At 46.1% G+C, this 15,191-nt stretch overlaps 1 long non-coding RNA gene across 1 annotated transcript in view; it reads right to left on the reverse strand.

Annotated features, from left to right (window-relative positions):
- Positions 1-15,191, reverse strand: part of LOC123575550 (uncharacterized) — a 42,011-nt gene that overhangs the window by 4,883 nt on the left and 21,937 nt on the right. The gene's annotated exons all lie outside the window — the stretch shown is intronic.

Here is a 15,191-nt window from a genome sequence, read left to right on the forward strand (position 1 = left end):
AGGTAGGAGAGAGATAGTGCACTTGGGGGCTCCCGGTGGGGGTCAGGGGATGGGCAGTGGGGCTGGAGGAGTAGGAGGGGCTGGATCTGACCTGAGAAATGCACTTTTGAGAACCCAGATTGGAGAGACAGCATCTGTGATGAGGGGACCATTGTAATACAAGAGGAAAAATGTTGGAATGAATGAAGGCGTGGAAATGGGGAAGGAGTAGGGGCATGTTTTAGAAATCCAAAAGCAAGGAACATGAAAGGATCAGGAAATGGATTGATGGCCAGGCTGGGGGCGGAAATGCCAGGGAAAGTGGGAGCTGGTGGTGCCGTTTGTTGTGGAAGGAAGCACGGGGGTTGGGCAGGGCGTCGAGAGGGAGGAGTCTGGAGCCAGAGCGGCCTCATGGGAAGGATCAGGACAGGGCAGGTGGGAGCCGCAGACCTTGCCACCACTGGGTTCTGGGGCTGCCCCATGAGTGGTTCCCTGCATGTAATGTGAGAACCAGGGAGGGCGAGAGCCCCAGAGCTGCCAGGGCCCATCCTCCTGGAAAGTGGCTGTGGCAGTGGCTTCCAAGGCCAGAACTGCTTCCAGGAGGCACTGCTTTGGAAGATGAACAGAAAGAATGAATTAGTGAAAGAAAAAAGGAAAAGCAGCAGGAATGAATGGAGGAAAGAAGGAAGGAGGAAGGGGAAGGGACTTGGGCTGCTTTCTATGGGCTGGGGGAGCTGTTCGTGTGATATGTCCCACACGTTATCTTATTTACTCCTTGGAGTAATCTGACATTTTTGCCTTCATTTTAAAGATAAGGAAACAGAATCCTCATGGGGTTAAGCAATGGATGGGCCAGAATCAAACCCTGGCAATGGGACTTGTCTCCTAGCTCCACTGCCTCTAAATGGAGATACGAATGAAACATGGGGGATAGGATGGACAGCATGCTCACTTACTGACTGCGTGTGTAATAACAAGGTGATTGTGTTCTGAGTGGCCCCTCCTGGATTGATCTGTGCTGTTAGAAGTCAGGACAGGGGCTACTCCTGGAAAATGTGGGGGCCAGGCACACAGAGGGCTTCTGTGGCATGAGTCACGTGTGTCTCAAACTGGGTGCTGGGGACTGGGCCTGAGGTGGGGGAAGCCTCTGTAATGTAAATCTGGAGTCCTACAGTCACAGCATCTTTGGGTAATTGAGACAAGGGCTGATGCAATCAGTAGAATAATAGAATGTGTCACTGAGTTAATGGATACAGTGTGCCTGGAATGCACATCGCCCTAAACCCGGGATAGATCCACTGCCATGGGGGTGGGATCTGTTAGAACTCTCCAAGCTCCATGGGGCTCAAGACTCCAGTGCCAAAGCGGGATGGGTTTGTGACTTCAGCTCTCTGAGACACAGCTGCCAGCCTCCCCTCGTCCAGCTGGCTTCTTGAAGGTTGGGATCGGAGGCTCATCCATGCACAAGAGCTTCTGGACACAGATTCTTTGGCTCCAGTCTTTGGTTCAAACAAAAGGCAGTTTCGTAAGCCTCTGCCTTCTTGCCCTGCTTTGAGTAAGTTCAGTTCAAATTCTGAGTTGCTTTTGGCTCTGGCCAATTTCTGCTTTGTTTCCTTTTGATGCTCTACGAGTCAACAATTGCAACATACACCAAGGAGAGAACATGTGGTGAAGACAATGAAAAACAGAGCCGAGCCTGCCAAAGAAAGAGGTGGAAAGACAGAACCTGTCAGTTCCATACGTCGTGCAGCTCCGGGTGCACCACTCCAGAGTGAATGTGCTAGTCTGTGGGTGGAATTCTTCCTGAGTGAGCCCTGCTTTTTAGATCTGGGTTCAATAAAGATAATTCTGTTCATCCAGTGTAATCTTCAAGTGTTCCATGGCTTTTTTCCTCAAGATCTTTCACCTACTTCTTATAAAAGCAACTGAATGTTGATTTAGGGTTGGGCTGGCAATAATGATGAAAAGCTGGTGACTTGGGGCTCTTATGTTCAAAAACCATCTGCATCTCACCAGTGCGAGGTGGACTTCTGAAATCCTTTTTTAGTCATAAAAAACTCATGGAATTCCATGAAAGGAAGGAGCCACGGGGCCCACCTCTCACAGAGGCTGCTGCACCAGGCAGGTAGATGATGACATTCTCGAGGGTTTGTGAGCGTTGAGGGTTTGTGAGCGTTGAGGGTTTGTGAGCGTTGCCGGTTTGCGAGGCTGACCTCACAGGAAGAGGGGGCCTTGTGTCTGCAGGCTTCTAGTCTCCAATGAAGCAACTCAGGGAGATCCCGCTCCACATCAGAACAAAGACTAGAAACAGGAATTTCTGACTTCTCAAAATCTGGATTATAATGATAGTGGAGCAACTGAGAATACCAAGAAGTGATTGATTCTCAGGAGGTGGAGGATACGCTTTCACAGTTAATACAGCATGACAAAACAAAGCAAAACAAAAACTAACGACCTTGCCCTGTGGGGTGGAAACAACAGAATTTTCCTTCCTAACATCCTTAATTTTAAATTATATATCCACATGTATACATATTAGCCTGTTTTTTTTTTTTTTCTCCAGAAGATTGTTAGTTCCCTGAGGGTGAGGCCTCTTTTTCTTCCCCTCCCACTTCTGTTTTCCAGCTGTTAGTACAGTTCCTGGAAGATTGTAGCTTGGCAATTTATGCAGTCATTTATTTATTTGAGTACTATTTATTGAAGGCCTTCTATCCAGTGAACACTGTTCAGAAGAATATCACAGTGAACAGAAGGGACAAGAATTCCTTCCTCCCACGGCTTACATTTGAAAGGCATGGGAAAACAAAACAAAACAAACAAATCCTAGCCAACCAACCAACCAAACAAACCCAAACCAAAAACCACCAGGATTATTATGGTGTATGTATTTTCAGTGGAGCAGGTAATGGTGGTAGTGGTGGAATTGAGAAGTTAGGAGGGGTGGTCTAGAAAAGAAAGGCCTCATTGAGAAGGTGCCACTTGTGTAAGGGTCAAGGGGGTGTGGATTTTCTGGGGAAAAACATTCCAGCCCAAGGAACCTGCAAGTGGGCAAGGCTTGAGATAGAAGCATCCCCCAATCCAAAGACCAGCACAGAGCCCCAAGTGCCAGAGCACAAGGAGAAGAGGGTGGTAAGAGATGAGGAAATAGAGGATGTGGGAGCAGATCACATGAGGTCCTGGGGTCATTTGACATCATTGTCAAGTTACCATTTATTAAATTGTCCCTCTTTCCCCCACTGATTTATACTGCCATCTTTATTGTAGTTTCAATTCCCATAAATGTGTGGGCCTCTTTCCAGGTTCCCTATTTTGTTTGTTTCAACTGTTTTGTGCCTTTACTCTTTTTTATTTATTTTATTTATTTTTATTTTTTTATTTTTTTGAGACTGAGTCTCGCTCTGTCACCAGGCTGGAGTGCAGTGGCACATTTTTGGCTCACTTGCAACCTCTGCCTCCTGGGTTCAAGCGATTCTCCCGACTCAGCCTTCTGAGTAGCTGGGACTGCAGGCATGTGCCACCAAGCCCGGCTAATTTCGTATTTTTAGTAGAGACAGGGTTTCACCACGTTGGCCAGGATGGTCTCAATCTCTTGACCTCGTGATTCACCTGCCTCGGCCTCCCAAAGTGCTGGGATTACAGGCATGAGCCACTGTGCACGGCCGCCTTTACTCTTTCAAATAACCTTTAGGATGACCCTAAGAAGCTCCATGGAAATGCTGCTTGGAATTTTGATGGGAATTTCACTGCACTTGTGAATTATTTGGAGGAAAAGTCACATCTATATAATCAGTCTTTACAACCATGGTGTCCAATACAGTCTTTCAGATTTCTTCCTTCCTTCTTTCCTTCCTTCCTTCCTTCCTTCCTTCTTCCCCCCCTTCCTTCCTTCCTTCTTTCTTTCTTTCCTTCTTTCTTTCTTTCTTTTCTTTCTTTCTTTCTTTCTTTCTTTCTTTCTTTCTTTCTTTCTTTCTTTCTTTCTTTCTTTCTTTCTTTCTCTTTCTTTCTTTCTTTCTTTCTTTCTTTCTTTCTTTCTTTCTTTCTTTCTTTCTTTCTTTCTTTCTTTCTTTCTTTCTTTCCCTTCCTTCCTTCCTTCCTTCCTTCCTTCCTTCCTTCCTTCCTTCCTTCCTTCCTTCCTTCCTTCCTTCCTTCCTTCCTTCCTTCCTTTCTTTCTTTCTTTCTTTCTTTCTTTCTTTCTTTCTTTCTTTCTTTCTTTCTTTCTTTCTTTCTCTCTTTCTTTCTTTCTTTCTTTCTTTCAGATGGAGTCTTGTTCTATTACCCAGGCTGGAATGCAATGGCTTGATCTCTGCTCACTGCAGCCTCTGCCTCCCAGGTTCAAGCGATTCTCCTACCTCAGTCCCCCAAGGAGCCGGGATTATAAGTGTGTGCCACCATACCTGGCTAATTTTGTATTTTTCGTAGAGACAGAGTTTTGCTATGTTGGCCAGGCTGGTCTTGAACTCCTAACCTCTTATATGTCTTTCAAAAAAGTAAAAAAACATTCTCCAAAATGGTTCTGTGCTGCTTCCATAGAATTTTTCACCAGATATGTAGACTCTTGTTATAGTAAATGCAATCTCTTTCTTAAATTACATTTTCTAAGTAGTTGTCCGTGGTGAATTTTTTTATGTTGGTCTTATGTCTAACAACTTTTCTCTATTATTGGTACTAATAATTTGCCAAAAGCACTCTTGCACTTGGGAGAATTGCCGTTGCATCCTGACATGATTTCTTCATCCCTGGGCCATTTGCATTTGCTATTTCTTTTGTTTATAAATCTCTTCCCACCTTACCTTCCTCCCCCAGCACATGTCCCCTTGCCTTGCCTTGGCTCTTGAAGCTCAATATTTATTTTGATAAGAAACATTTCCTGACCTTCATGGTACAGCCATTTTCATTAGCACTGGAAAGGTTATCACTCAGACTTGAAGAAAGTACGTTAGTATAAACGAGATGGATAGACCAGTCCCAACTCAAACCAAAAACAACCATGACAAAACACAACAACACTTAACAATATAGTGTCTTTAAACAACAGAGCAATGGCAATCATCTCAGGAAGTATTTTAGAACGGAGTTTTTAGAAATGATAGTTTGTAAACCACAACAAAATAATGCTGTAATCACCAGTTGCTTTGTGGGTTCCATGAGACCCTAAGACTGTGTTATTTTAAATGAATCAGTTTATTTGATGGGAATATTAGTCTGGGAGAGTTGAATTTTTTTTGGATGTTAGCGTTTCAAGATGTCAGAAAGGACTCTTCCTGTTTTTGTTCACTGCGTTAGCTACCTGTCCCATTCACCTTCATGATAACCAATATCTAGCACACATTTTACACGAATTGCCTCAGGTTGAATGATAAGCTAGAAGAAAGGTTTGTGTGCATTTGGGCAGTGAAAGTATCCAAAGATTTATGTCAAGTGGAAGGGACATTTTCCAGAGATGTTTTAGGAGACAGTTGTTGGCCACTGGCCTTAATGTGGGGTTGATACAAAATTAACAGAAATGGGGACTGTGTTGGATCACAGTTCAGGACTGTAAAAGAATGTTTGTGGCTGCATGATGTGGAAAAGATGTACCACATCTTGTCCAAATGGAGGCCAAGATATATTAATAGAAGGAAGACCTGATTATTAGAACTGACATAACACAGGTATATTGCTTTGTAAAGTAGTGCATCCACAGCGGGTATTCAAGATAGAGCATTGTTTTGTAGGTAAGATGACATTTAATGTCTTTTAAGCCATCCAATTCCCTTTATAAAGAGATTATTCCAAAGAAACTCACATGGAATAAGCCTTGCCCATCTCCAGATCTGTTTTCACTTGCACAGAAACTGCTTGTGACTCTCTTACCCACAGTGTAACAGATTCCCTCCTAGTGAAAGTTATAAATTTACTCTATAGTAAGCAAATTTGTTCATAAAATGGAAAATAATGAGATTAGGAGCAAGAAAACCTGGCTGCCAATTCTGTTATCCTGGATGAGATAATCCTTAGTTTCCATGTGTGTAAGAAATGAACAATACAAACAACCAGCCTTCGCTTGATGGAGAGAATATAATAACTAACATGCCAGATCTACAGTGATAACAATTACAAGGTCCAGGAGATGCCAGAAGTGTTCTCACTGGTCTTTTATTTGATAGTTAATAATGATTCGTTTCAAGTTTTCAGAACTCACAACAGCTACATAGATACAAAAATTGTCAAAGTTTATAGCCTTACAACAGACAATTTAAAAGACAGGATCGACGTCTCTTAAGTAGTCTGTGTGGCAAGGAAAAGAGATCCAATGTTTCCAGAACTCTACTCCACACAAAAAAATTACAGAGCTATGAAAAGGGAGACCTATTAGCAGCCCTGCTGAGTCATTAAGGAGTCCCTAAATTCTCAAATCTTTCTGTTTTTCCTAAGTTTTGGAGTAGCTCCCTCCACAGGGGCAACAGGTGTCCCCCAGTCCTGAGCCCTGGCAGCTGTCCAGGTGACATTGTTTTTATAAGTGAGCAGACGCTGCTCTAGCCAATGCTTCTGTGTAACTGGAGGCCCTGCATATGCCGAGTGACTGAAAATGGTCATGAAAGTCACCAGGTGAGAAGAAGGGCAGAAACATCTCCTGTTCTGTTTGTAGCCCCCTTAACATACACCACAGGCCCTCGAGAAGACAGCCAGAGCATCAGCAGTCACTCTCACAACATGCTTATTTCAGGGCTCTGGGGCCCATCATCTGAGTCACTTTTTTATTTCCAGAATTGAAATGATAAGCTTCAAGGTTCAATGAGGTTTAACAGGAAAGCATTACATTGTCTATATGCTGTCTATATGCTTGTCTATATGCATTGTCTATGTGCTGAACTTGAGGTGTAAATACAGGATTTCTACCAACCAGAATCTGGTGGAGAGAGGATTTCTACCCCTCAGAATCTGATGGAATCATGTGTGCACACACATAGTGAGACAGCTCTGGAAGCTAAGGCCAGTGTGGGAGCTGGTGAGGACTCAGGCAAAAGGTGCTGGGGTGGAGGGAGGCAGATATACGTTATAATTATGCCATGTACATAATCGCACTCAACCATAGTTAACAGGGCTACTTCAGGGGAAGTAAAATAAGACATGTGAAAGCAGTGAGCCTCTGAGTGGGCCATGTCGGGGAAAGGAGTGGGGTGTGTCCTTGGACCAGGACTTGACTCCTCTTCTTGGTGTTCACAACGGCTACCAGCCCCTGAAGGTAGCCTCTGAAGATCCAGGAGTCACTCCTGGTGTGCACAGTCTTCACCCCTCAGCTACCCTGAGCGCCGCCACCTGTCTGCCAGGTGAGAACAGAGAGGTCTGGGGTGGGATTGCCAGCTATGGAAACACAGGAATGTGCTGAGAAAGGGCGCTGAGGGCAGAGGGCAGAGCAACCAGTGCCGGGCATGACCAGGGAAAGAATGTTGCCCCTCAGATTAGTTTCTACCAGGGCATTTAGTTTTAGAAGACAAAATGTTCAGAGTACACGGATGCTTCCAGTTGAGAGAGAAAAAAAAATAAGAGAGAATGGGCAGGTGCAGAGGGAGCCACCCAAATCAAGGACACCGTGCAGGAAGCCCAGGATGTGGGCCAGGGTGGCTATGCCTAGAGTCACAGTGGCAGAGAGGTCACATTTGGTCTTCACCCTTTTCTTCTTCATGGCTAGTACAGGGGCTGGCACCTTCTGGGTGGTTGTTGAGGGAAAAACTATAGGAGTGCAGTCTAGCAGTTAGCCCTCTCTGAGTCTCAGCTCTTGGGGGTGGGAGTTGGTGTGGAGAGGAACTGGGAGGGTCAATGCCCAACTCCAATCCTCACGCTTCCCCATGGTCAGCATCTATTCCTCCGTCTTCCAAATCCGACTGGAAACATCCACATCTCCTTGACTTGGATTCCACTCGATTGGTGGAACCACTCCATTGGTTCTACTCAATCTCTTGGCCTCCTTGCTGAGAGCCTGAATGCCCAGGGGCTTCTCTCGTAGTCTGCCTGGCCCCTTTCCAAGGTTCTCAGCAGTGGCTGAGTCAAGATTAAAACTCGCCTCTGCTAACCCAGACATCTCTGCTTTTTCCTTTGGGCCCCATCATCTTCCTGGAGCAGGAACGAGGGTGCATTTGAGCTACAGTCATCCTGACTGCAGCAGAAAATGTGGCTGTACACACCCAGACTACTGATCCCCCTTCTCGTCTCCTCGAAGCCCAAGCCCAAGACCACCTCTGAATATATCAGCTAAATCCCAGTGAGGTGGAGGCCGTGGGCTGCCCTGGAGAGTCCCCGGGTGTTTTGTCCTGCCGTAGCCCCAGGGTGGGCTCAGCATTCCCACCGCTGATGACTTCATCTCACCACCTCTCCTAGTGAGATGGCTGGAATGCTGGCAGGTGGGAGCTGATTTATAACATGTTCTTACCCCTCCTTGGTGTTCTCTCCACCACCCCCTTGAAATAGTAGAGCTCTGTGTGTTTAGTGGTTTATAGTCTTTGTTTTAAGTTTGTGTTGTTTCTGCTGTTCACCTTCAAAGGAGAATTGACAAGCTGGACCTCACGGAGGATCAACAGCCCCCAGGAGATATTCTTTTTTTTTTTTTAATTTTAATTTTGGAAGCACAGGCTCCAGCTGGGGCAGGTCAGTGTAAGTGGCCCAGGGCCCTTGGCAGGCCACAGCGGGCAGAGCCTGCCCCCTGCTCTGTGCATGTGGGTGCTCCAGGATGGAATAGAGCCTACCCTACACTTCACCAGTGCCTGGGTCACCCCTGACTCATCACTGAGTTACCTTGAATTAACTGCTGACCAGGCACTGGGGCCAGGGTTTAGTTTGCTTCCTCAGGGTCAGCCCACCCAGGGAAATGTTCCTTGCCCAACCATGGGCTCCCGTGTTGGGAGGAGCTGGGTTGAGAGCCAGGGGGTTCACCGTGTGGGCCAGGTGCAGAGCAGGGTGAAGCTGTGTCGAGGGTGCTCTGTGCTCTGAGGCCGGCTGACTCCGCAGCAGGGGACGCTGGCTGGACTGAGCACAGGGAGGGTGGACTGCCCCTGCAGTGCCACACAGGAGACTGTTTCAGACTCTGGAATAGTTGATCAGCATCTGAGCATGGGTTCTGGAACTCTTTACCTTGCTTACCATCCCCATAAGACCATGTGACTCTTTCCCCACGTACCCGGAGGGCACCTTAGAGGGGGCCGGGAATAAGAGAGGTGGGTCAGTCGCCCTCAGCAGGCTGGGCATGCTCTGGAGGGAGGCTGGCACTGTGGGGTGGAAGACACAGACACATTCAGACTGCAGAAGCAGGGTTTCACTTCCAGGCCCTCTACACTTCATATTGTACCCATGTATTTTATGTTTGTCTTCCCTAACATTTTGAGAGAACAGGAAAGGACAAACTCAATGCCAGTTATTGGAAACTTTCTCGAAGCCTCTTTTGGCTGATTCCCATTGGTGTCCTGTCTTCCCCATGCTTCCCGGTGGAGGAGATAGTCCACGCTCTGGGCAGGTGGTCAGCATCCTTGTGAAGTGTCTCACCTAGTCACTTTTTCTGCTCTGTCTGGCTGGAGTCTGGCATTCCTGGGGCTGGGCAAGGGTGGCAGGGAGGGAGGGGTGGGAATAAGCTGGGGAGGCCCCTTGGAGCTGGTTTGGACCTTTTTACCCAGCACTGATGCAGGTCCTGCACAGGGGATGGGTAACAAAAAGTGCAGCTGCCCTGAAGTACTGTTACTTTCCCTGTCTGAATTACTGTTACTTGCCCCATCTGAAGTACTGTTACCTTCTCCATTTGAAGTAGTTACTTTCCCCATTTGAAGTACTGTTACTTTCCCTGTCTGAAGTACTGTTACTTTCCCTATCATCTGAAGTACTGTTACTTTCCCCATCAGAAGTACTATTGCCTTTTTCATCTGAAGTACTGTTACTTTCCTCATCTGAAGTACTGTTACTTTCCTCATCTGAAGTACTGTTGATTTCCCCATCTGAAGTACTGTTATTTTCCTCATCTGAAGTACTGTTACTTTCCTCATCTGAAGTACTGTTGATTTCCCCATCTGAAGTACTGTTATTTTCCCCATCTGAAGTACTGTTACTTTCCTCATCCGAAATAGTGTTACTTTCCCCATCTGAAGTACTGTTACTCTCCCCGTCTGACTTGTCCTTTGGGTGTGTTCCTCTCTCAGAGCAGCCTCATGGGATGGTGGCTGTGATTTGGGCAGGGTCTGTGTGTTCCTGGCTGTATCCAATAGACTAAATTGCACCTCCACTTCTAAAGCCAGGTCTGCCATCCCCTCCCCACCTGCTGGCGTGTGCAGCAGCTTCTCCTGGCTGCACAGAACTCAGCGCTCAGGCCCTGGAGCTGGGGCTCTGTCTCCTGGCCTGTGACCTGGGGCAGGCCACTTACACCTTGCCTGATTCAGTTTCCCTCATCTTAACTGTTAGCTATTATTATTATTTTGGTGATAGGGACAAGTAACAGGTGAAGAAGCCAAATAACTAGAAAGGATTGTGGTGTAAAACCTACATTATAACCAAGGGAGGGGCCTGCAGGTCACGTGGTAGTTGGTATGGTGGTTACTTAGTCTCTGAGGTCATTAAGTGGCCTGTGGTCAGAGGCAGGTGCGATGTGAGAAATTCAGAGAATCATGAGGGGGTGGGGCAGACTTAGAAAAGGGAGAATCTGCTGCCAGAGAGGCCAGATGCTGTGAGTCCGAAGGAATCATCCCGTTCCCAGCAGACAAGCCTGGAGCCAGCCCGCTCTTCTGGCCAAAGCATTCCACCCCCTGGACCTCTTCTCCAGGCACTTTCTGCCCAGACAGGCAGTGGCCCCAGAGTCTGGGAAACCTGCCCCACAGGCACGGGCAAGGGGTGTGTCTGAAGCGGGTGAGAGGCTGGTATGAGCCTTGGTTGCTGCTCTGGAAACAGGAAGAAGAGATGTGGATTCTGACCCTTGGCTCCCCAAAGTTCCACAGGTATGTGCAGTTTATCTGTCTCATTGATTATTAAGTTCTGTGGGAGAACGGCTCTGTCAACATAGTCCTAGAGACATCTGTTGATGCCTTAGTGTTCCCTGTGGTCAAGGTGCCTGCAGTCAAGCCGAGGAGACTCATGCGGAAAATCAGAACTGCATTATCTTAGTGCCCAAAATAGAAGTGGGCATTTTGACATCGCAGTGGCAAAAGGAGGACATGGTCAACTACAGTTGGCTAGTTTAGTTTATTAATAGCAAAATATTAAAAGCTAGTTTAAAAATTATATTTGCCTCCCAGTGGAGGGTCTTGAGTAGTTGGGCAACCCGGTGCTAAAGATAGGACTGGGCCTTTCATCATAAACCTTTTATACATTTGTGTTTTTTTGACATTTAAAAATCAGAATATTTTCAACTTAAAAAAAACGCAATAAGCTCCCATAATACTTAAGAACTGGGACTGTCCACATCAGGAATACATGATTTGCAATGCCAAGAAAGATGTGCTGAATTTATTGGGCAAACTAAAGAGAAAATAAAATTTCTCTGAGTATTTTAAAAAAACCCCAGGAATGAGTGTTATGCGTGCCACACACTAGTATGCCAGATAAACCAAATGTGGAGTCAGAAACTGAATGATGTGCCTCTTGACCTTTGATTTGACTTCTTGTGCTTTTGATTTTGTCATATGCATATATTACTTATTTAAGAATTATTTATGTAATTATAAGTGGATGAGGAAATGATGTAAAAACAGCTACTCCTTGTGGAAGACTGGTCTTTGTGCTAAGTGCTGTGTGCTCCACCTCATTCCTAGAGCAGGGAGCATTTGCAGAGGCTTGGGAGAGAGTGGACGCGTCCCTGATGCTAAGGGCAGAGGAGGAGAAGGGCCCTCGGGCAGCTGGAAGGGCATCCTGAAGAGACGCCTGCCTGCCGCCGTTCTCTTGGCAGCAGGGAGCGCTGGGAAGCACCTGGCAGGAAGCGAAGAATTTCCGATTGTCAGCGGAGGCATGGGGCGTCACCAAGTCTGAGGCAAGCACACCAAGAACCAGCTAAGTCCAAGGATCACCTGCATGGCAAATGGTGAAGGCAAAGTCCAGCTGCCAGCCCAAAGTAGAGTGCTTTTAAAGCAAGCTGCTCTCAAATCATTTCCAAATCCAAAGTTGGTGTAGCTGCAGTCAGGGAAGTTCAACAGGAAGTGGGCCAGGGGTAAGACAGAAGCATATCTTTACCTGGTTCTCCATCTGGGAGATGAGCACCCCGAGGGAGGAGGACCAGTAAAGACTGGTGCTCAGTGTGTCGGGGTGTGGGGGGTGTGGGGTCTGGGTGGGTGGTGGTGAGGAAGCAGGCAGGGCCAGATACAGAAATTCGAATTGTTCCTTTTGCTGCAGACAATAGGAGCATGATAAATTTTTCAGCAGGGGAACCATGTGATCACATTTCTGCTTTAGAAACAAAGGGAAGAGCTCCAAATCCTGGAATAATGATATCTGAGCTGGAAGCCCTCACTGAGTTCCGACCCTCTCCTTGTGTAGCAAGCAACTTGCCAACATCATCAAACCCTTCATTTAAACGCAGAAGAAAAACAAAACAAAGCAAAACAATGCAACCCCCAAACCCTTCCTGTCATTGACCCTGGGTCACCGTCCTATTTCTAACAAGCACATTTTAATTACTGGCAACTCATTTTCTTGATTGGATCTCTACAGCAGGCTGGAGTCTTTATTCTTGAAGATGCCCTCCGGATCTGTACTCTGGTGTCCTACTTTTTTCTTTGCTTCTTAAACTGGACCAACCCAAGGCAAAATTGTGATGTTGGTAGCACTTATTTTTTACTTCCTTACTCATATTACAAGAACACCTGAATTAAATCTGAATTAAATTGTATACGTTATTTACTTTATTTAGTTATACAATAAAATTTGGTAAAAACAAATTGTAAAAATGCGTACACAGGATGAAAGACTTAGGGTTACATATGACAGGTCTCATCTCTTAAATTAAAATACTCTCTCCCAAAAGACCTAGAGAGGTTACACGAGCCTAAACAACTAGCTTGTAGCAGAGTTCCCAGTGTTCTTTCTGTTCTACTGTGTATACTGACCTATTTTTCATTACATCTTTATTTTGATATTTATTAGAGAGTATTTCTTCAGCTATTGCTGCCTAGAAAACTATGCAGAAACTTAGCGGTTTAATAAGAATTTATTATCTCCCATTGTTCTATGGTTGACTGGGTGATTACAGTCATATGTTGGCTGGTGCTGTATTCAACTGAAGGCTCAGCTGGCCTAGGCACCCTGGATGGCTTGCTTGCCTGGCTGCAGGTTGATGCTGGAACTCATGCATAGACTTAGACATAGACTCTTCACGTGGCATGGATACCTCACAGCATGGCAACTGGATTCCAATAATGAGACTGCCAAGAGACCCATGCAGAAGCTGCAGGGCTCCTTATGACATGGCCTCAGAAGTCCAGTAGTTCCCTTCCGCCACCTTCTATTGGCCATGCAAATCCCCAGGACCAGTCCAGATTCAAGGGGAAGGACATCAGAGCCCACTTCTCAACGGGAGACATGACAAAAGAGGCCATCTTTAATATACTACAAGGAAAGTGGAGAGAGTAGGAAAAGCAGAGGCTGTACTGAACAGGTACATTTGAGAATCATTGCAGTAAGAGTTTAGGGCAACATAGAATGCATTAAATTAAGTCAGCAGAAAGCTGGATGGCATACTTTTAGGCACTAGGTAGACAGGAATCAGTAGGACACCTTCTCTGTCTTTCAGCACTCATGTTCTATTAGGACACAGACATTAAGTAGATAGTCATTCAGATTGTAAGTTTTAAAACAGAAGTTCCTATTAGTTCATGAATCCATCCATCCATCCATCCACCCATCTATCCATTCACCAACCCATTCATCTATCCACCTGTCTATTTATCCACCCATCCATTCATTCATCTATCCATGCATTAATTTTTTATTTATTTATTGAGATCCTGGGGCTAAGGTCTTAGATCTTTGAGCTTACATTCCAATGGGGGGACAGATAGACCCATTGCAGGCAGTGATATGAAGAAAATAAGATGAGGAGGGGCAGTAAAGGGTGGGGTGGGAAGGGAGCTGCATTCCAGTTAGGGTGATGGGGGAAGTTGTCTCAGAGGACAGGAGAGATAGGATGACACTTGTAGGATGGACAGGATCCAGCCAGGTAAAGATTTGGGGCAGAAACTATCAGGAAAATGCAAAGGTTCCTGGGGCACAAATGGGCTTGGGATGTTCAAGGACCAAAGGAGGACAGTGTGACTAGAGCTCTGTGCCTGAGGAGCACAGAGCTGTGAGAGGTCAGGGAGGCCTGAGGCAGTGTTGGGAGTGCAGAGAGTCCAGGGCTTGCCCTTCCTGGGACCGCTGCTCTGTACAGAGCAGGTGATATGAGAGGTGGGTCTTCAGGGATAAAGGCTGCACTTGGCTTGAGTGAGTTTATAATGAGGGAGGGGTCATGGGAGGCTCAGGTTGGAGGCAGAGGAGGATACTAATAAAGATAACTAATATTTAGTTATCCCTAGTCATGTTCTTCTCACAGTCCCATTTAAGCTTTATAATCCCTATGCAACGTGGGTGCTCTTATTAACCTAAATGGAGGGTCAGTGATCAGCAGTCACTTTCCGGGCTTGCTGACTTTGAGGTCCCCTTAGGAGGCATCTAAGTGGACATGTGTAAATAAACCACTGAGATTACACCTTGCTCATATTTGGCACTCAGTAAATAAGTGCTGCGTGTAATAGGGGTGAGATATAAAATTCCAAGTAGCTCCTCCATGGTGCTGAACTTGAGCTGCTAGAGGAGTGCCTATGTTACAGCTTGCTTGGCACTGAAATGAGGTTGCTGAAATGTGAATTCAAATCCACTCTAATTTCCAATAAGGACTTTTTGTGTTCATGCGGTGGTCATATGTTTCTCTTTTTGGGTGACGAGTCTCAGCAGGACCTTTCCCACCTTTATTTTGCAGAGCCCAGCTCCCACTGAAGGCATAGGACCCAGACCCTAAGAACCAGATACACTGGCCTAAGCTTTCATCAGAAGCAAGGACACACAGAACCTGTCTTAAAGGCATCATTAGAGGACTGGACATGATGGCCAGAGGCCTCATGGACAGAAGTCCCAGGGCCATGTCCAGGAACTGGGCTCAGGGGACCTCCTGGTGCCACCTGCAAATCTGAGCCCATGGAGTTCCTTTGGTTTATTCAATTCTTTCATTTTAACTT

Source organism: Macaca fascicularis, chromosome 9 (assembly GCF_037993035.2).
Source record: "Macaca fascicularis isolate 582-1 chromosome 9, T2T-MFA8v1.1".
Lineage (NCBI taxonomy): Eukaryota > Metazoa > Chordata > Mammalia > Primates > Cercopithecidae > Macaca > Macaca fascicularis.